At 40.5% G+C, this 19,540-nt stretch overlaps 1 protein-coding gene and 1 pseudogene across 5 annotated transcripts in view; one reads left to right on the top strand and one right to left on the bottom strand.

Moving 5' to 3' along the window:
* The window catches only part of trim33 (tripartite motif containing 33), a 167,380-nt gene that overhangs the window by 127,655 nt on the left and 20,185 nt on the right, over positions 1–19,540 (bottom strand). The window lies entirely within an intron of this gene.
* LOC144479339 (U2 spliceosomal RNA) lies at positions 1,013–1,192 on the top strand (annotated as a pseudogene).

Raw genomic sequence — 19,540 nt, 5'->3', positions numbered from 1 at the left:
GGTTTTTCTTCCTTCTTGATACTGAAACTATTGAGGGAGCGATTTTACTACTTTGAAAAAATATAATTTCACCATTTACAACACGCTATTGGAATCAGAGCACTTCCTGACGATGTTGCCAAGAGTATTCATATCAGTACAATTTACAGGTGCAAATCATTTATTTCCTTATTTAACATTGAGGTTTCCCACCCATGTATTTTGATAGCTGTTTACAACATTTCCCTCCACCTTACCAAAAACCACCACTTCTCCCCTCATCCTTTTCTTTGATCAGCAAAATGATGCTTAATTTCTATCTGATCAATTCCAAAATTGTAAGTCTAACTCAAATTTGCTGTGCTCATTAGTTATTTTCTTTCTCCTAACACATTGATAGTTTAAAAAGGTGTCCATTCTTTTTGAAATAGCAATCATATTGGACAACAACAATCACTTGATTAACGTGGGGAAAGACTTATCGAAACCAGCCCTCACATCTGAGCAGTTAGAAAAAGATGATTTTCAGATAACTGCAAAATGCACAAGACTAATCTGGTCGTGACTGCTTGTCAGATAATGATGGTTCCATATTGAAGTTTCATACAAAATGTTATGGAACAGAAAAAAACATTTCTGCGTGAAACTAGTTAAGGAAGAGAATGGGAAGAACAACTAGTTCTTTGTGGTTACCACAGGTTCTCATCATTCATCCCATTGCTGGTTAATAACTGGTGATAGGAAACTGGAATCAAGTGAGGTAATTCAGCTAATAAACAATTAAATGTGATTAATACCATGAACTGCCCATCACCATTACAATTATTATATAAACCTATTCAGCTGCATTCTAACTGACTGATTGCACATTAATATTGCTGCATCAACTTAATTCTTTTAAAAATGCACCAACTATCCAGCTCTTGTTCACTGTATACATGCCTCTTCCCTTCAAGAAAAATAGTTTAAATGTAAAATTAGCATAGTTTTTCAAAGGTCATTCCTAAAGGACTGTCAAATCATGTGAGGAACTATCGCTTCTCGGCCTTTTGGCTAAGATCAAGTGTAGTATGGATCGCCTGCACTTGGTTGAGGTCATTAGGTTACACTGAGGCTTCATGTGTTTCATATGAAGCAATTTTTAAAAGCGGCATCTCGGCCTTTTGGCTAAGATGCAAATGAGCTCAAGTCTTGGAGGAGGATCCTCCCCCTTCTCCAATCAGCTTGACTCATGTAGATCAGGCCCAGGACAGGGTGGTTTTGGTCTCCTGTCCTGTCTTGTCAGCCTGGATCTGAAATGTCTCAACTTGAGACTCTGAATTGGATTTGATTTGATTGAATTGGAAAAGTATAAAAAAAACAAGGAAACTTCTCATCAGAAGAATACAATATTTCAGCCCATTTTATAGAACCATTTGCATTTAAACGGACGTCTGTAAATTTTAGCTGCTAGCCAGATTTTCCACGTGGTCATTAAGGTTAAATGCCAGGGCAAGGGCAAAGTGGAGATGCTAAATTATGCAAATGTGCTGAGGATCATCTCAACCATATCAGTCAGATAGTTCTAACACAATTTAGAAGTTAGCAAACTTATAGATTATAATCTGTTTGTCCATATCAAGTTACAATTGAGAAACATAATTCCAAGATTTTACCATTGGCTAATAGCAGGATGTATGTAGATTGTATTTGAAGAAATTGCAAACTGCTCATACCAAAATGTACAAATATGATTGAAAACTCTAGACAACTTTAAAAGTTCTAGATTGTTGAGATAGACTAAAATATGAAAAGCAGGATCTAATAATTAAAATAAAAGAAAAATACAATTAGAAAAAAGATAAGAATACAGTAAGAAGTTTCACAACACCAGTCCAACAGGTTGATTTGGAATCACAAGCTTTCGGAGCACTGCTCCTTCATCAAGTGAGTGGAGAGGTAGGTTTCACACGGCATATATGACAAAGGCACAACTGCCAGATAATGGTTGGAATGTGAGTCTTTACAGGTAATCAATTCTTTATAGGTACAGACAGTGCGAGGGGAGAGGGGGGTAATCACAGGTTAAAGAGGTGTGAATTGTCTCAAGCCAGAACAGTTAGTAAGATTTTGCAAGCCCAGGCCAAATGGTGGGGGTTACATGTAGTGTGACATGAACCCAAGATCCCAGTTGAGGCCATTCTCATGTATGTGGAACTTGGCTATCAGTTTCTGCTCGGCAATTCTGCATTGTTGTGCGTCTTGAAGGCTGCCTTGCAGAACGCTTACCTGGAGATCAGAGGCTGAATGCCCTTGACTGCCGAAGTGTTCCCTGACTGGAAGGGAACCCACGCAACAGGTAAACAGTACACACTCAAGTGAAAATATAAAACAGTAAAGCAATATATTATGCGAAGATAATGTCTATTTCCCAAAAAATCAATTCAAAGTCCAAGTGTTTTTCTCCCCAGCCCTCTCCATGCACTATTCTTTGTCAATAACTGGCTTAATAAAATAACACAAAGGGTGGTGGTAGAGGCTGTTTTAGTGACTGGAGGCCAATGTCCAGTGACGCATCAGAAAGTTCAGTGCTGGGACCCTTATTGTTTGTTATATACATAACTTAAACAGATGGTAATGTGAGGGGAATGAGGAGCAAGTTTGCAGATGACACCAAGATTGGTTCGATGGTCAACAGTGAAGGTGGTCATAGATTCCAGGGAGATAAAGATGGGTTGGTCAGACGGACAGAAAAGTGGCATAAGGTATTTAAGCCTAATAAGTTCGAGGTGATGCATTTTGGAAGTCGTAACAAGACAAGAGAGTATTTAATGAATGGCAGGACATTAGGAAGCTGAGAGAACAGATGGATCTTGGGGAACTTATTCACAGATCTCTGAAAGTGACACAGCAGCTGAATAGGATTGTCATGGCATAGAGTATAAGAGCTAGGAGGTAATGTCAGAGCTGTACAGAACGTTGGTAGGACCACAGCTGCAGTTTGTGCAATTCTGGTCACTACACTATAGGTAGGATGTGATTGCACTGTACAAAGGAGATTCACCAGGGGGTTGCGGGGGGAGGGGAGGGGGTGGAGAGAGACCACGCGACATGATTGAGATTTATAAGATTGAAGGGTATGGACAGGGTGAATAGGAAGCAGCTGTTCCCCTTGGATGAGGGGTCAAATACAAGGGGGCACAGTTTTAGGATATAGGGCAGGAGATTGAGAGGATTTGAGAAAACAATTCTCAGACGGCTGGGAATGTGGAATGCACTGCCTGGAAAGGTGGATGGAGGCCAGAAATCTTACAATCTTTGAAAAGGTTTTTGGATGAGGACTTGAAACATTCAAGGATATAGGACAAGCGCTGGAAAATGGGATTAGTGCTACTTTAATGATAGTTATTGTCGTTGCAGACTCAACAGGCCAAAGGGCCTTTTCTGTGCTATATGAAACCTACCATCCTTATCCTACCGTCTGAACGGTAACTGACTCCAGTCCAGTATTAAAACTGCTGTGAAGAATGGCAAGATAACATGATTCAAGAAGCAGGCCCAAGACCGACCTTTTTTGGGACAATTTTGGGATAGGCATTAAATGCCAGTCTCGTCAACGCTACACACAGCCTGAGAACGAAGGGGAGAAAAACGTGCTGCTGACCTCTGCATATTGATTTGGAACTTTAGTGAAGTTTCCCTCATTCATGTTTCTAACATGCCCATCTCTGTCAAAACTTGTGTCTAATTGATGATCTTCAAAGATAAAAGGGTATTTTGTGTGGTGGAAGAATTCAGTTGAACCTCCTTTGCTAGTTTCCGCTCCGAGTGAGAGGGTGGACAGCATCTGCTCTAAGACCTCTTGCCTGTGCTCCTTTTGAATGGGACATGTGAGAAATTGCTGAGGAGTGAACCCATGCACCATTACTGAGAGTAAGTACTCTGTGAAATCCATATGAGTCAAGACGGGTCAGAGGTGACAGTGTGGTGAGGCTGTGAGCCTAGTGACGATGTAAGGAAAGTCTTGAAAGTTGTCTTGAAAATTATGCAAAGGTTTATTTGGGTGGAGAAACTGTTTTGATCAGTGGTTGAATGCAGAAAAAAGGGAGGGTGTATTAATAAAAATGGAGTTGCTAATAGGTCGGTCAGAATAGATCAAGTCATTCAGGGCTGAGTGGTGAGAATATGGGATTCATTGCCAATTGGAGTGGTTGAAACAGATAATGTTGATGCATCTCATAGGAGGCATGATGCATTTTTGGAGGATACAGGGGCAAAGTGGGTGGAGGCTCATATGGGTATTAACACCAATCTTGCCCAGTTGAATGGCCTGTTTCTGTGCTGTACTTATAATCTAATAATGAACAGTATGCAGGCAGCAAAATAGTCTCTGCCAATAACATTCTCCCTACCCCGGGTCCTCTGGTTTTGAAGTCAGCATTGTGCCAGACAGTGCTGCATATATCTCATAACTTCAATTTTGTCCTTGAAACAAAGGGTGTCAAAGCATCTTTGAAACTTTCTTCCATCTGCATAGAAGTTGGACACTTTTTAATGAACCACAGTTGCTAACACGATATTAGGCCTCTGCTACCCAATGTGATCCTAACATACCACTAAATCTTTGTGCTCTCAGCAGCCTCTACGGTGGAATGGGTGTGATGGTCATCCTTCTTACAGGCACTCTGTTACATTCTGATAAACGGCACCTAACATAATAGCAAAATATTGTCAACCTTTACTTAGTTGTCAAGAGGTTGTGGATTCGAGCCAGAGACTTGAGGATATGATTCAGACTGATCCTTCAGTGCAGTACTGAGGGAGTGCTGCACTCAGGGGTGCTGTCGTTTGGATTTTCCCATAAGGGGCGGCGATGGCCTAGTGGTATTATTACTAGACTATTAATCCAGAAACTCAGCTAACGTTTCGAATCCCGCCACAGCAGATGGTGGAATTTGAATTCAATAAAAAATATCTGGAATTAAGGATCTACCAATGACCATGAAACCATTGTCGATTGTCAGAAAAACCCATCTAGTTCACTGATGTCCTTTAGGGAAGGAAATCTGCCATCCTTACCTGGCCTACATGTGACTTCAGAGCCACGGCAATGACACTGACTTTTAACTGCCCTCCAAAGAGCAAGTAGGGATGAGCAATAAATGCTGGCCAGCCAGTAATGCCCATGACCCACAAAGGAATTTTTTTTTAAACTGTTTGAGAAAGCGTAGGGGAGTTCTGTGTCCTGGCCAACATTTATGCTAACTTAATTGAAACAAATTTTCTTTTGATTTCATTGCTTTTGGTGAAGCTTTTCTGAGAAGATTGGCTTTTATATCTCCTACATTACAACGATACTGAAGTTGGAAAGTTGTTAATTGGCTAATTAGCAACCTTAGTGCTTTGGAATATTTCTCAATGGTGTGCACAATACTCTGTAAATGCATGTTTACACCCAAATTATTAACCTTTCATCTTTACAGAAGGTGACAGATTGACAATATTTTCTGCTCACGTTACATATTTGCAGCATTCTCCATTTTATTGTTCCCTTTTAGACTATTGTCACTATTGAAATATGGAACTTTGATACAGGGTGCGCTGGAGAGAGAGACTATTGCAAGAGAGAAAAGCAGCAATGTTCAAATGCAAAGTTGGTTGAGGCAGAGGTTAAATCAGAGCTTTTAACTCCAGGGCGGCATGGTGGTAAAGTGGTTAGCACTGCTGCCTCAACACCAGGGACTCAGGTTCAACTCCAGCCTTGGGTCACTGTGTGAGGAGTTTGCACATTCTCCCCATGCCTGCGTGTGTTTCCTCCGGGTGCTCCAGTTTCCTCCCACAGTCCAAAGATGTGCGGGTTAGGTTGACCATAAATTGAACCATAGTGTCAAGGGGATTAGCTGGGGATATGTGGTATTGCGGGAATAGGGCCTGAGTGGGATTGTGGTTGGTGCAGACTCTATGGGCCAAATGGCCTCCTTCTGCACTGTAGGGATTCTATAGACTAAGAAAGCATGCAGGCAACTTCTTTCCACACATCTGCAAATATAACAGGCCTCTAAAAGGTACCACTCTCCCCATGAGCAAATATCTAGCCTCATTGGGTATTTTTCCTGAATTAAGCAACTGAATCTTTGAGGCAGGCTAGTGGAAAATCAAAAGAAAGCATATTTCTTTGCTCTACAGCATAACACACTGCAGTCCAATTCTGACTCGCTGCTTTAGTCCTGGACCACTACTGTCAAGGATTGCCACAGGGTTTAAAAAGGCAGAATGGACCCCAACATCTTCTCCTTCCCACCATTAGCAGTGATGCTTTAAAAATACAAAACAGTAAAGCAATATATTACGCAAAGATAACATCCATTTCCCAAAAAAGCCCTCCACTAAAATCGCCAGTCATGCTCTCTCTGGTAGCCAAATCCACAACCGCAGTCTCAATTTTCTATGGAAGCTTTCACAATTTCACACTTTCTTCCAAAGCATATACATCCTGAACAGGTCTTTAACAGTTTTCGCAAGATTTGCTCAGTCAATTGCCACTATATGTATAGCTTCAAATAAGAATCTGATCCTCGAGAACATTTTTCCCTCCTTCTGTCATGACTCCTTGCAGTTACCATTTTGCCTGTGGATGGGGAAAGCCTTTCTTTGCATCTATTTTTGGTCATATGTGTAAGATTTTTGTCATTCAACTCATCTCCATCTTCCTTTTTTTGCTGAATTTGTATTTACTTTAGGATCTGTTTAACTGGGAACCTAGTCCCAGCTTTCTTACATTAGCCTTTTTGCTTTAGCAGAATCAAAGACAAAATGAACTATAAACCTAACTCACATGTAATTAATATTTTCTGCACTGTTTCATCAGTTATCCATGTCCCCATTAGTTTTTGAAACTGGTTAAATGTTTTTTTGATACTAAGTAGGTTGACTTAACTGCACGCGAACTAGTTATTGCTACACAGTTGTGGTAGGTATACAACCCAGGTGTTGGGATTATGGTTTGGAACACAAATGCTGCCAATTTACTGGGACTAAGTTTTCAGGCTAAAAATATATTTGCTTGAAACAAGGATCAACAAATACCATTGAGATTCCTACGGCTCAAATTTGTATATCTCATAGTTCACTATTTCACTGAAGGTATAACATTTTTCTACATCAATTGGTCAATGTCAGATCTTCCGACTTCTAAACAGAGACAAACTAATTATCTCTTCAGTGCTATTAAGCTTGAACACAGAAATAGAGCAAATAATTTAATAATTAAATTAAAAGATTGTTGAGTGTTGACCAATAGTGTAGGCACCAATCTCAGGCACAGTATAGTTGAAGTTTAAACATTTCATCCAAAGTCCACTAAAGCTTAACAGAATCGATCATAATGAGCTAACATATATTCAAGTTACAAATACCACACACATGTAATTCAGGCCACCTCAGCTGAATCACTGAAGATTTCCAAACTCCTAAGGAGCTGACAGGTTCATCTTATCCCTATGGTTTGCTGGCTGAAGGCGCATGTGAAAATACGATTAGGAGCAGGAGTAGGCCATCACCTCAGCTTCACATTCCTGCCCACCTCTGATAACCTTTTACCAAACTTCAGCTTCTCAATTCTCCTGCCTGAATCCAATTCCTTTTCATCCAGTGTTTGTTGACCTGAATTTGCTCAAAGAACGTCAAATTAAAAATTCTCATGTTCAAATTTCTCCACCATCTTGCCTTCCCCCGTCTCAATAACCTCTTCCAGTCCTATACCACCCATATAATTCTATCATTCTCAAACTCTATCGCTTGCACCGTTTGGTGTGGTTTCAGGGTAAACAACTTTCCCATGGTAATACAATATGGTGCTAATTGAGCTGGTCATTCTCCCACTGCCTTGGCAAACATTTTTCCTTCATTCAGCACTAAATAAAGTGAGGTAGTGACTTGGATAGAGACAATTGGCATGTTGTAGAAAGGGGCTGGGAGTACAAACTTAAGAGCACAAAGGCATTTTTTAAAAATTTTTTTAAAAGACAGGCTCGGTATCTGAATGCGACCAGCATTTGTAATAAAATGGATGAACTGTTTGCTCAGATTGAAACAAACATGCATGACCTGATAGTCATCATGGAGACTTGATTGGAGGGTGACCAAGGCCGGATCCTGAATATTGATGGGTATTTTGACATTTCCAAAAGATAAGAAAATGAGGTGGAGCAGCTCTGTTAATTAAAGATGTCATTGGTAAGTAGTGAGAGATGACCTTAGCACAAGAGAGCAAGATGTAGAATCAGTTTGGGTAGGGATAAAAAAAAAGGAAAGCTAAGAGATCACAGTGGGAGTACTTTCTAGGCACCCTAACAAAGTTATGTTGTAGGTCAAAATATGCAGGAAGAATTAATTGGGAAATAAAGGTATCGTAACAATCATGGGCAACTTTAGTCTATGATGTGAAGATGCCGGCGTTGGACTGGGGTAAGCACAGTAAGAAGTCTCACAATACCAGGTTAAAGTCCAACAGGTTTGTTCGATTTACTTTAATCTACACAGATTTGGCAAAATCAGAATGGCAAATGTAGGCTGGAAAATGAGTTCATAGAGTGTACAGAGGATAATTCCTTAGAGCAGCAAGTTCTAGAGCCATTTTGGAACAAGTAATGAACAATGAATTCTTGAGGAGCAAGGTGGATAAAAGGGAGCCTGTAGATGTGGTCTATTTGGATTTCCAGAAGGCATTTGATCTGGTACCACATCAAAGGTTACTACAAGGGAAAAGAACATGGTGTAAGTGTAGTATGGATAGAGGGTTAGCTAGCTAGCAGGAAGCAAAAAGTCAGGATAAATAGACCTTTTTTAGGTTAGTGGAATACCATAGGGATCGGGGCTAAGGCCCCAACTATATCAATGCCTTGGACAAAGAGACCAAATGTATGGTTGCTAACCTTGATGACGACACAGATAGGTAGGAAATTAAGTTGTCAAAAAGAAGCAGAGAGCCTGTAAAGGGATATAGACAGGTTAAATGAGTGGACAAAAATTTGGCACACTGATGTTAATATGGAAAAACATGAACTTGCCCACATTGGCAAGAAGAATAGGAAAGCAGCATATTATTTAAATAGACGTTACAGAACAAGATGATAGAGAAATCGGGATTCTGGTACATGAATCACAAACAGTATGCAGGTACAGTAAGTGATTAGGAAGGCAAGTGGAATGTTGGTGTTCATTGCAAGGGAAATGGTATATATTAGTACTGCAGCTGCACAGACCTTGGAGAGATCACATCTGGAATAGTATACAGTTTGGACTCCTTATGTGAAAAAATATATAATTGCATTAGCAGTTCAGAAAAGGTTCACCCAGCTCGTCCCGATGCAAACTGGAGCAGCAGCAAACTCATCTTCTGGTTGGGCATGTTGCTGCCCTCGGGACTCACGTTGAGTTTGGCAGCTTCAAACTGTGACCTTTCTCTGCTATCTTAAACCCTTTTTTAAAATATCGCATCATGTATTGCCTCAATGCAACCCACCCGGGCATCTGTCTTTTATTCTTAAAGTTATCTTTTGTTGCAATCTCTTACATTTTGCCTTCCTTCAGTTCTGACAAAGAGCCAAAGGACTCAAAATGTTAACTCTGTTTTCTCTCCTAATAGATACTGCCAGACCTGCTCAGTTTTTCCAGCATCTTCTGTTTTTATTTCAGATTCTAGCATCCACAATATTTTGCTTATTTCACTTAACTCATTCCTGGGGTGAAGGTCTTATCCTACGTAGAAAGGTTGACCCTATCCATACCCATTGGAGTTTAGAAGAATGAGGTGCAATCTTATTGAAACATACAAGATCCTGAGGGGGCTTGATAGAGTAGATGTCGGCAGAATGCTTCCGTTTCTGGGGGAGACTGGAACTAGGGTACATAGTTTAAAAATAAGAGAACTTTTTATCACAAAGATGAGAAAAAATTCTCTCGCAGAGGATTGTCAGTATGTGGAATTCTCTTTCCCGGAGGGCAGTGAAGGCTGAGTCATTGAATTTATTCAAGGCTGAGGGGGTCAGATTTTTGATAGACAGGAATGTTGAGGGTTGTTGGTGGGTGGGGGCATGCAACAAGATATTGGAATTGAAACCACAACCATATCAGCTATGATTGTATTGAATGGCAGAGCAGGCTTAAAGGGCTGAATGGTCTTCCACCTGTTCCCAAGTCCTAAAAGGCAATCTCCTAAAATTATTGCGTCAAAAGCTGGTTTCAAAAATTCATCCTCGACACGAATAAAAAAAAGGGCCTAGCCAAAAAGAAGTTGACCAAATTGTTCACCATCACCAATGTTATTATGCTCAACGGGAGCCAAGACATTACCTATATTGAATAGTACCTTATTGGGATAGAGTGAAGCAAGATTTGTATTGTAAAGACTGGAGGAAAGACTAATTTTAAAATCTTTTCCAAAGAACTGCTGCAATTGTAATGAACGATAGAGGCTCAACTGCAGAGCCCTTTAAAAATGGTATGTGGGACCAGATTCCAGGATTCCCATGCCCCATTCCCAGCATTTTCTGCAGATGGAGTGCAGATAACCATGCTGCATGCAGCACACCTGCCATTGCTGGTTCTTTTGCAGGTTTGAGCAATTACAATCCCGGTAGAGACCAGCAACTTAAAAAAACAAATCCCAGTCATTTACTGAAAAGAATAAAGCCACAAGATCCCACATTTTAAAAACAAACAGATTTTACTGCACAAGAGTCAAGCAAATAAATATATTAGATAATTATTTATACTTCAAAATCGAAAAGCACAGCAAAATATATTCAAGTGTACTTTGCACTGAAATCCTCAACCGAACCTTCCCTTTTCCTCTGGCCGCATCAGCACTTATCCTGTTCTTGAAGGTTATCCACTTTTTTGGGACCAAATGCCAAGCTTTGCACAAACTGCCTTGTAAGATTTGGGACTTTTCAGCTCAAACCTCACTTGCAACTCCTGTACAGTAACTTGAGCAGAAAATTAGTAACACCTCTGGTTTCTAATAACTATTAATCCCAGCCACAGCTGTTCCAGAGCTCTGGGCAAATTATTTTTCACTGTCTTCTGAACTCAACCAATGTGGTTGTTTCCAGCTCCAACCCCCAAAACTCTCGAAATCTCTCAACCTCCCAGAAATCCAACCAAAGCTTATCTCGATGGCAACAGACTAATTGTGATGCCTAATAGTTTAGATTAACATTTAGCTTCAAACCAAACCCCTTGACCCTGAAGTCTGCAGGAAAATTCACCTCGCTAATTACACTTCGATCAAGCAAATTGCACCAAGTAATAAAACAATGTAACCGAGTGGTAACACCATGCCTTCGAAGCAGAATTTTAACTGACAACAATGAAGCCAATTAAAGAATTGCGACTGGACATTACATCAACTAAGGATACAGATGATTTTTCCAGAAGGCCATGCATAGCTGCCAGTAAACAATCCAAATGCAGCAGTCACTAACATTAACTCAAAACCAATAACTTAGAAATCCAATGAAAACCTTCGGCCTAAAACCAACTGGTTTCTCCACAGATGTTGACCCTTGCGTCGTCAGTCATCTCTGCATTTTCTTCTAACCACTGTTTTTATTTCAAACTACACATCCAGTTCTTCTGATGTTTTAGGCTCAAACACAGGATAAATGATCAGATGTATTGTCTTTCGGATAAAAGGGAACAATCTGTTAATTTCTGTAAAGCAGCGTGCATGCATTAACCAAATTGCTGTCTTTTGCAACAGCTCCCAAGCAGCATCTTCCAAGCCCGCCCACCTCAAATAGTTCACAGAATCATAATAAAGGAGGGCGTTCAGGCCATCGTGTCCGCACTGGCTCAGCCAGTGAAATGAGCAATTCACCTTGTGCCATTCCACCACTTTATCTCTGTAATCCGGTTCATTCATTCTTTTCAAATAATAATCCAGTTCCATCTTCAATAAATTTCAATATTAATTGCAAATTCGATGCAATTGCTGACATCTTGGTTTCCAAGCTTTTAAGGTGGTAAAATATATAAACCTAACTCAGTAAATATGATTCCACCACCTGCTCTATGCAAGCTGATGGCCCTGCTATGGTCAATGTCATCCAAATGTGAGGAATTATACATCAATGTAACATCATAAATAGATGTATCCACAAGTGTGATATAACTGCAAGACAGTACATACTCATACATATTTCATTGTAATCTGAAAAGGCTCATTACTGGTACAATTACATTTACTAGAGTGGGAAGAGTGAGACAAACATTGTAGAGATAGAGAAAAAGCAAGAGACAGAAAGAATGGTGGGGGAGAAAACAACACAACAGAAGGAATGGAGACAGCTGCAAAAAGAAATTTATTTCAATTTCAACATCACAAACTCAATTAATATTTAAACATTTACAATAATATATTCCTGTTCAACCAAGCTTACTTCCCTTAGCTGTCTCATTGCTGGGAAGAGTGATGCATCTAATGCCAAAGTTGACCTGGCACTGTATACTGTGACAGACTGCAAGATGCCATACATAACCAAGCTCCCTAAATCTGTCCATACATGAAATGACATTCTGCTATGACAAAACCAGCACAGGCGGTGGTCGTTTAACCCTCTGTGCTTCTGCCATGGATAATATTTTGCATACCCAATGACAGTATTCTGTCACAAAACTTAAAGCAAAAATTCCCATATAACCAGAGATCCTACTCGACAAGTGTCAATCTTGAAGCAGTCACTGTCAAGACACGCGACACTGATGAACTATTTGGATTTATGGCAAATCTACAAAAGGAGCCACAGTACCTGGTTAAATACAGATGGTAGGGCTATATATTCAGGTTGGATGAGAGCAGAAAATGGACCTGCTTTTTGTTGGGACGGCACAATGGTTAACATTGCTTCCTCACAGCACCAGGGACCTAGGTTCAATTCCAGCCTCGTGTGGATTTTGCATTTTTCCCCATGTCTTTGTGGGTTTCCTCCCACAGTCCAAAGTGTGCAAGTTCGAACCATAGAATCCTACAGTGCGGGAGACGACCATCTGGCCCATCGAGTCTGCACCAACCACAATCCCACCCAGGCCCCATCCCCATAACCCCATGCATTTACCCTAGCTTCCCTGACACCAAGGGCAATTTAGCATGGCCAATCCACCTAACCCGCAATTCTTTGGACTGTGGGAGGAAACTGGAAGAAACCCACGCAGACACAGGAGAATATGCAAACTCCACACAGTCACCCAAGTCAGGGATCGAACCCGGGTCCTTGGCGCTGTGAGGCAGCAGTGCTAACCACTGTGCCATGCAGGTTAGGTGCACTGGCCATACTAAATTGCCCCTTAGTGTCTCAAGAAACACAGGTCAGGAGGATTAAATATGTGGGGTTACAGTAATAGGGCCTGGGCGGGGTGCTCTGTTGGAGCATCGGTGCAGACTCCATGTGCCAAATGGCTTCCTTCTGCACCATAGGGATTCTATGTTTCTAACTAATTAGCTGGAAGTTTATATCAAATTAATATACATCAGAAAGCAGAATACTGATGTTGGAAATCTGAACAAAAACAAATACTAGAAATGTGCAGGTCAGGCGGCATCTGTGGAGAGAAACAGAGTTAATACATCATGTTGATGACCTTTAATCATATCTGAGAAAAGTTAGAGAGGTTATAGGTTTTCTATACCAAGTTGAACATTTACTATATTCTTAACAAAATAAATCAAACTAGTGCAATTCCTGAATATTGCAATAATTTTTCCTACCGCCCTCCCAGTGGGGCTAATGAGTTGGCACAAACGTTCAAAGGTTACCAATGCCAAACCAACCAGACAAGTTTGCAAGTTAACTGAATTCAGTACTAGTATTTAAATATCAAACAGTAGCTGCTGCAAAAAAAAAAGCAGAGCACAGTTAATGATTCTCCCTTAAACAGAAAATCTATTTTAAGCTAAAAGCTGTTTCACAATTTGCCTCTGTAGGCACGACCAATATGGTTCAAGCTATGGGTATGGAAAGCCGAGTCCTACCATTCAACAGCACAGCCTCATTACCTCAAAAGGTACGTAAGCAAGCTGTCCCTTGATAATCTGAGGTGGGGAGGGACTTGTCTTTAATTGGAACCATGGTGCAAATATGAAATAATCCAAAACGGTCTGATAAGATTAGAAGTTTGTACAAGTTTGAACTCCAACAAGCAGAACAATTATATTGGTTACAGTTTGCCATATATCAAATGTGTGACCATATTACATACACAGACTTGACAAAGCTTCTTCATAGAATTGTACATTATCTAATGTCAAGGTCAAAGGTGAGTGATCAATCTAGTTTTATTCTCATTACACTTTTTCATATTGTTTCAGTACAACAGAGTGGCTGGCTAGGCAATTTCAGACAGCATTAAGAGGCAACCACATCGCAGTGGGTCTGGTTATCAAGACCTGACTGGGCAAGGACACATTTCCTTCCTTAAAGACCATAGTGAACCAGGTAGCTTTTTTACAACAATCCAGCAGTTTCAGTGTCACAGCATTGATACCAGTTTCTTAATTTCAGATTTATTAATTCACTCAATTTAAATTCTCCAGCTGTGGTGCAATTTTAACTCATGTCTCAGGATCATTAAATCCAGACCTCTCAACTATCTAATCTCCAAGACCACAAAGCCCTGGACCTCATTACACCCACTGTTCATCGGCTGAATTGCAGAAATAAGGCAAGAGTAAATCAAGGTAGCCTTTAGTCAAAGATGTCATCAAGGAAATGTTTTAAATTGAAGTGAGTGGGAATCAGGAAGAACACTGCAGTCATACCCAACACAAAAGGAAATTGGTTGGGGTTGTTGAAAGCCAATCAGCTCAGCCCTAGAACATCACATCCGGAGTTCCACAGGACACTGTCCTAGACCCAGCCATCTTCAACTGCTTCATTAATGCTCTTGCCTCCATCATAGGTTGAAGAGGAAATGTTTATTGACAATGGCGATTGCCAGTTCCATTCGATACTCAAAGACACTGAAGCAGTCCATACCAACAGGCAACAAGACCCCAACAACATTCAAGCTTAAGCTGATAAGTGGCAAGTAACATATCCCACCCAGGCAACGAATTTCACCACTGTCCCTTCAAATTCAAATACATTATCACTGTTAACTCTCAGAACGTTGGTAGTGGGGTACTTGGCAATGACCAGAAACCTAATAGGAACTGCCACATAAATTTGGTGACTATAACAGGCTGGGTATGGAGTAACTCAATTTCTAATTCCCCAAAACCTGCCCAGCACCTACAAGGTACAAGCTGGGTGTGATGCAATACTGTCCACTTGTCTGGATGTGTACAGCTCCAATGTCTTTCAAGAAACTCGCCACCATCCAGACAAAGCAGCTGGCTTGATGGGCACAGCACCCCACCACTTTAAGCCTGCACTCATTCCACCATTGGTACAGTGTGTAACACCTACAAGATGCACTGTAGAACTCACTTTGCTTCTTCAGCATCATCTCCAAAACTTGCAAGAATTAATACCTGGAAAAACAAAGGTAGCAAGCACGCAGGAAGATCACCACCTACAAGTTATCTTAAGTCACGCACCACTCCGACTTGTAATCATATCAATTCTTCCTGGGTATTGATCAAAATTCTGAAACTCCTTACCTAACAGTACTTCTGAACCACCTTCTCAAGGACATTAGGCTTGGGGAATAAATAGTAGCCTCGTCAGTGATGCCCACAACCTTAAAAAGGTGAATGCCTGGCCAGCACGCTTGTGCCAGCTCTTATCCAATTGGTTCCTTTCTACTGTCGTGTACTCCACTCCATAGCCCTTTAAATTTCCTCTTTTCATAGAAAGTTACTACTGAATCCGTGTTCAGATCGTAACAACTCTTAAAACAATTTCACTTCCACCCCGCCTCGAGTTACTTACATCAACATCCCATGGTTACTGTCTCAAGGAATGCATTCTTTTCAACATAACCCTCACTAAGGCCTTTTCAGTGACACGAAGGAGTACAATGCCTCTGCAGTTGTTGGACTCTCCTCAGTTGCCTTTGTTTCTGTATAACGCAATGATTTTTGCATTGCGCATGTTCTGCGGAACAGATCCTACCTTCCAGAAGAGGAAGTTGTGAAGGTGTGGCAGATGATAAGACTTTCCATGCTTGGAATGGTTTGACTGAAACTCTGCTCATATCAGGGGCCTTTTTCCTTGCCGAGCAATAGTCACTCAACCATGACAGAAAAGCTATGGGAGATTATGTCAAACACACAGGAAGAGGTCCAGCTCAAGTGAGTAGTGTTCAACCCCGTGGGAAATGTGCCCGTTCTGGTCAGTGAGTACTTCACCATCTGCCAGCTTCAGTGGGACAACTTTGTTGATAGGATCAAGCACCGCTAGGTCCCATCATACATGACACTTGGATATTTGCTGAAATAGATCTCCATCTGTTTGCAGATTAAATGTATCCAGAAGCATAGTGATTTCTGTGTTGGCAGATCCATAGTGGGTACGATGTTGTCTTATGTCAGCTCCAAGGTGCAAGGAACAGATTTTACCTCACTTTTATAGATTCATTAAAGCATTCAACACCATCAGTGGGGGGTAGACTCTGCAAGATTTTGCAGAAAATTCACTGCCGCCACCACTTCCAACAGTTTCAAGTTGAGAATGAAGCAAAACAGTCCTGTATTTTGTTTGGTACCTTCTTCTCCTCCATATTCCTAACCTTAGCCTTCCCCGTAGATATGGAATGGGTTTACTTGCATAGTAGGTCAGACAACAAACCCCACAATTTGTCCCAACTGAAAGGGTAGACAAAAGTACAGCCACACCATGATCAGGGAACTCTTATACACTGAATGCCGCACTAGTCACTCACACAGAAACTCAGCTACAGAGACTCATGGATTACCTCTCCCCTGCCTATAAAACTTGTTCTCTTTTATTAGAATCATCAAGAAAACAGTAGTTATGGGAATGGTTGTCACTTCTCCGTCTTTGATCACAATAAACTTCCTGCTGGTAGTAGTTAGAAAATTCTGCTATCGATGGTGACAGACAACTTGCCTCGATGCATAATTCTATATACGCATAGGGAAAGCAGCTACTACTTTTGTCCGACTCAAAAACGTGCAAGGAAGAACATCAAGCTAAACCTTGGGACCAAGACAATAGCCTACGAGGCTTATAGCCATCAAGAAAGGAAGCTCGACAACTTTCAGCTTTGCTATTTGTAGTGCATTCTGGGCATCTCATGGAAGAACAAATACAGCAGTCTCCTCAAAACACAGCTCCTAATTATGTTGGTCTTGGTCAGGCGTGGGATTTTCTGTATGCTGATGTAGCCATAGCCAGACGACCTTCAGAGTGCCCAAAGTTTTGCTTCAAGGATGCTTGTAAGCATGACACGGATATCCTAAACGTCAATTCTCTCAGCTGGGAGACACTAGCTGATGACAGAGGAAAATGGCGACATCACCCGTGAGCCAATGTGCAACACTCCTGACAATCAGTGGCCACAGTAGCTTGGCAACAGGCACCAACACCTTTTAACAACTTCACCTGCGATACTTAAGGCTGAACTTGCTTCTCATGGTTTCACCTCTTCAGCTATCAGCAAAAGTGCACCATATGAAGCTACTCAATCTCCAACAGATTTAATTTGCTGCATGTCCATCTCTTATGCAGATGGAAGAACGCCAATGACAAGTTACTGTCTCTTGCCACTGGAAATTATTTTCTCCCTATCCACTTAATCAAAACGCTTCATAATTTTGAACGTCTAATGAATTTTCCATTCACCTGTTCTGCTCTCAGGGAACAATATTAGCTTTTCAAGACTAATCACTTTTAGGGGGGCTCTAATGTCTTGTGTCCATCCTTGAATAGATATCAAGTGACATCTGACCAACTTTTAAAAAATTATTGCAATGGTGCTACAGAAATATTGATTATATAATGCAATCATACTGCTGTTAGCCGGTTCTCACTATGTTATTGCTGTACTCCACATTACATGCAAAATCACCTGATAAAAATGAAACATAGTAAATCCAAAATACAAGAGAAGCATTTATGTTGTCCACTTTAAGACCAATTTATTTGGTGAAATAAAATAGTTATAATTGCAAAAGCTGCACAAGCCTCAAAGAATAGATCTCAGACCCAGATAACTACTTTAGATCAAGCGTGTACTGGGATGAAACCAGCATAAACTCAATTCCAGAAACAACACTGAAAAGGGATTTTTAATAATGCAATTAGCTTTTTCAGTGCAACCTAAAACTGGAGGATCACTAAAACATTTACATAGATGATCAAAGGCCAGTTTGGAATCCTCCAAGCAATTGGAAACTCAGTTCACTGTCAGGACAATTTAAAATCGCCTACTGGAATTGTTAGGATTCTGCAAAAGATCGGCAAATTAGTTTGCCCAAAATAAAAGATACAAATCCCAAAATACAACGTGGACATATGGTAATGTCACTGGGCTAGCAATCCAGAAGCCTCGGCTAATGTTCTGAGGGCAAGAGTTCAGATCCCACTTTGGCAACTGGTTCAATTAATAAAAATCTGGAGTCGAAATCTAGTCTGAGTGACCCACATACCAAATAAAAAAGAAATTTGATGTGTTCACTCAACTTAAATTCAGTATCCAAAATTTGAATTTAAATGTAGAGGCAAAAATCACAGGAGGTAGGTTAAGGAGCAGGAAAACATGGCATAAAAGAAAAAGGTTCATATTCCTGTCACAGCCAGGTTAAACCCTGCAGCTGCATGAATGCACCCATAACTGATTGGAGCTGAAATCAGTACCCTTAAGCAATGTTAGTTAAAGCTGAAGAATGGTGTTTAAGCTAACTAGTAGGGAGAGGGAGTGACGCAAGTGGAGTAAACACCGCAGACAGAAAATGCCAAATGCACAGATAGAGGTTATGAGGGATTAAAAAGGGCAAAATTGTAAAAACCAAATCAGAAAATAGAAATAAGAAAACATAGGGAATAGGGTGTAAATTAATGTACAACGTAGCTCACAAATTGGGGAACGAATGTCATTGATTGAAATAGATTTAGCATTAAAACTGGATTTTAGCTGGGTCACTATTGTCAATTATATTCTAAGAATAAAACCTGAAGAAATGAGTGAGTGAAGGAGGATAGTACATTAACTGGAGACAATCATAACACTAGAACACAAGAACTTAAAATGGAGGATTCCAAAAAGATTGAGGTAAGGAATAGTAAACGGTTGGTTGTAATATTGGAGATGTACTATAAACTGCCCAACAAGGACATTGGAAGAGGGATGAAATTACAGGATGAGGGCAATTTTATAAAATAAATTAGCGAAGGTTGCATTGAGAGTTGACCAAAAACAGAGTGAAATCAAGTGGATGTTTTTGCAGTGTCCAAGACTGTTTTAGGCAGTAGATTGCAGCAAGCTGGATATGGAATAGGTAGAACGCCTAAAAGTAAGGAAATATCTGCTAAAGTGACAACATGATCAACTTCAGCATAACAAAAGAATAGGATAATTCAAGAACAAGGGAACTTGAATGGAAAGAAAGCAAATTAAA

Source organism: Mustelus asterias, chromosome 25 (genome assembly GCF_964213995.1).
Source record: "Mustelus asterias chromosome 25, sMusAst1.hap1.1, whole genome shotgun sequence".
Lineage (NCBI taxonomy): Eukaryota > Metazoa > Chordata > Chondrichthyes > Carcharhiniformes > Triakidae > Mustelus > Mustelus asterias.
This window is presented reverse-complemented; position numbering and strand designations above follow the sequence as displayed.